The sequence below is a fragment of the Ixodes scapularis genome, unplaced genomic scaffold (assembly GCF_016920785.2).
Source record: "Ixodes scapularis isolate PalLabHiFi unplaced genomic scaffold, ASM1692078v2 ptg000060l_1___fragment_1__unscaffolded, whole genome shotgun sequence".
Taxonomy (NCBI): domain Eukaryota; kingdom Metazoa; phylum Arthropoda; class Arachnida; order Ixodida; family Ixodidae; genus Ixodes; species Ixodes scapularis.
In genome coordinates this window covers 710,160-713,826 of record NW_024609901.1, presented here as the reverse complement: position 1 = coordinate 713,826, position 3,667 = coordinate 710,160, and the positions used below count along the sequence as shown (strand labels likewise).

Here is a 3,667-nt window from a genome sequence, read left to right as displayed (position 1 = left end):
GAATGCATTATTAAAAAAAAAATCACGATGTCATTCTGCATTGTCTTCAGGCGTGATAGTGTTATGTGGCTAGCAACAATCATTTCCTCGCGACGATCACGATTATATATGACGGAAGTAGCAAACGACACTCCTCGCTAGTTCTTGTAAAACGGCCAATACTGTCTTATTACGCTTTTTCCCGCTCGCTCTCAAGGATAAGGAGTTTCGATTCAAGCAGAAAAATATGACCTCCACTGTCTGTTTACTGAGCAGTCATGTCTGTCGCCTTCCCACTCGCTGGCGTCACGGGCGATAATATCAGGCACAAAGGGGCTCACCAACATACAGCAGAATCCCCAAATACTCGAGCCCCCCCTAAATACGAAAATGCGTAAACATTGTTGCCATGTTAACCCAGGAAAGATTAACAGGGCGAGAGTGTTTACGCTCTAGGTAAGAAAAAGCATGGTGTGTGTCCGTCACTTCGGCTAAAAGTTTTTCTTTTTTTGTTCCATAGTCTCAAGTTCTGCTACGTGACTTGCTACCACCAGCTTGCTTGCACACTCACAGTCTTTACATTTTCTTGGTTGTTACAGCCTCCAAATTATAGATTTTCTTCCAATTTAGGAGTTGTTTCAGTAGACTTGAACCAGGCATAGATATAACGCCATGAAATATCCCCTAGTTTGGGCACTGTCCGCGGGCTTTTGCATCACTTTATTCTATCACTTCTCAGGGTGTGCAGTGGGTTCCTTGGCTGTTCGATGTTAAGAACGGACGTCTTGCAAGAGCATTATGAGGTTACCCCTTTTTCGATTACAGAGATGCGGTAACACACTTATACTTATGGCCTCATAGTTCTGACAGGAAAACAGGAGTTGACACTCCTGGCATAAACTATACTGTGCAAAAAAACGTGTTATTTCGGTCGTACCGCAAGCCACAAGTATTAACATTTACTTCTAAAAGATCACAATCATTATTCTGTCTTACGTCGCTAACCTGGACTTGTTCACAGTGGAAGCTGTTGTTGATTTGAGGAACATAGATGGAGTAGGTAAGGTACTTCGCGGAAAAGCCTGGGGAGTCGCATCTTTCATCTCCGCTCAAGTCGAGAGGACTGCCCTTTAGCTCCTTTGACAGCTCCTCCTGGTGCTTTGTCCATACCTGATAATGAAGATAAGCATATGTGTTGCACAATTATGCAATAACAATCAATATTAAAAAAATTAAATTTATTGGACTATAAATGGCATTGAGAGTAAAGTGGAGATGCAGGCGAGCTGGTTCATGAATAATTAAGGTGCACTGCACAGAAGGGCAAAGACGGAAAGAAGATCACAGGACGAGTTCTGATCGAGTGACGGAATTCGTACTGAAAAACAGCTAAAGCAATAAACCAACAAAGAAGCTAAATAAACTGTCCAGGTGGACGTTTGTGTTCACATGTGTAAAAAAAGTTTAAAGGATGATTTTATAGACAAATTTATTTCATTAAGATTTGTGAACACTGAAGTCATCTTTAGCATCTTATTTTGCTTTTTGCAGGTTTTTGCCTGACCCGTTTGTTTTGTTTAAACAAAGATAGAGTTAGTTTGGCGCTCGTCGTGTGTGCTTTTCTCAGTCTTTGTCCTTTTGTGCGCTGTATTTACCTTAACAGTTGTTTGGTTTAATTCTCACCTTCTCTATAGAAGGGATGAGAAAGTTCGACTGATAGTTAAAGTATATCCACAGCGTCATGACTTGGACATTCTCTAGCTGTAGCGCACGTAATTTTGGCGTTGGGCTGGCTCCAGAAAAAAGATTGCTGAGGACAGAAGCAAGCTCCCGTCAGCGTCGCCCTTGATGACTGGCTGACTGCTCCAGGCATGGTAGCGTGTGCCCTTGCAGATGGTCTCCGCCTTCACCAGGGTTCCCTTCACAGTTAGGCTGGGCTCGACCCTCATGAGCCAAGTCCGACAGATGGTGAAGAGTTACAGCAGCAAGCTTTCGAAGACAACATATTTTTTCTCATCCCGCAGGGGTAGCCTGGATTCTATGGTTTCATTCGTAGGAGTATAAATTGATGTATGATTACACGACACTCAAATGTATTCGTTGTTTTGTTTTTTATCAACAATAAGAAAAAGACCAGAAAAAATAACCTGTTACAACAGAGAGCTGGAGCCCTAGAAAGCAACAAACAAATCAGAAAACAAAACAAAACTAAAGTTTAGGTCAATGTGTAGCTTGATACAGTGCCGCCTAGTTGTGACATGCAAACAAAAATCGATAGTTTGTGAGCGAGATCGAGCTGGAAGGTCGAGCTGAAAACAGTGGTAGTTCTCAATATGGTTGGATACGAAAATGTATATAGGGTATTAATGTTTGTAAACAAATCGGGTAGAGAATATCATTTTCTCTTTCACATAAACATGCATAAAGTGTGGGATTGCCTTAAAGACAGAGATTTTAATGTTTACCGCTTCAATATTTCCTTGAACTAGGCCCGTTAAAAAAAGAAAGGGACCACCCATACCTTGAACAGATGTCTTCTGACTGCTCGCTGAGTGGGTTCCAGGCTTCACCCTTTTCTTGGCCGCAATCTAGATCTTCTTCAAGGAGGGAAGCGACGGGCAGTTGCACACTGAAGCTGGTGTAAACGGTGAGGGGGTAGGAAGCACGAGGAAGGAAGGAACCCAGCTCTCCGTTAGCACCGCGCAGGTCTTCGCAGCATAGGCCTGCTGGAAGCTGACCGGCGTGCCAGACCACAGGCACAAAACAAGCAATTATTACATCTCTGTTTAGTGTCTCCAGGCAAAGAGAATGCGCAATGGCATGAAGAAAGGCCTAGTAACTATACATAGTATTGTTCTATCCGCCGAGGATTGGGCCTTCGTATATGACAGTGACTACCAACAAATGCATTCCAGAAACAAATCACATGGACTAATTGGATACAGGTATTCTTTGAATGCAACTATATGGCTAGAGAGCCAATGCTGATGTTTTATGGAATGCTTACCGACTGCCGTTTGACCAAGCAAAGAACCCTAGTTGTGTGTAGCTGCTTGTTGAGTGGCCGCTGAAGCTTGCAAAGATGGATCCCTCAAAGCTACCTCTCCTCGCATATCAACTCACAGAGCTACGTCGTGTGTTGCTGGCCTCTCTTGTACGAAGCGATATGTAGTGTCCGCTGCGGCTTAGGCAACGCAGCAGCAGCACTCTTGAAGAGGAGCGCTCTCCAAAAGTGCTTTATTCGCCGATACTGAATGATCGCCCCGGTAAAAGAAAATTTACTACATTTTACAACCTACAAGTTGTCATATCTAGTAGGTTACGTCACCATAATATATAAATTTACATCTTGAGTAAAATAAAAAAAAGTCAGTGAGTCCCTAAGTGTCCCTAGAGTGAAGTGACATGTCACATATTCGTCAAAGTCCCAAAAGCAGCTGGTTTATTCTTTTTTATTCCTTGCTGGGTTAAGTTCAATGATTCTAGTTTATAACAGATGTGCAATTGTGTGGCACCGCATTTAGTAGAAAGTAGAAACAAAAGAAAAATAGTAGTATCCCACGGAAGTAATTTCATTCATCGTCTACATCAGGACTCGTCTTCCACTAGAGGCAGACCAACAGCCCCGCTGTCTGAACATTCCCCCAAATAATTATTTGCGCATTCACCTCGTCTTTAAAAGTCTCGA

General features: G+C 42.8%; 1 pseudogene; it reads right to left on the bottom strand.

Annotated features, from left to right (window-relative positions):
• Positions 1-1,736: 1,736 nt before the first annotated feature.
• LOC120842134 lies at positions 1,737-3,251 on the bottom strand (annotated as a pseudogene).
• Positions 3,252-3,667: the final 416 nt, after the last annotated feature.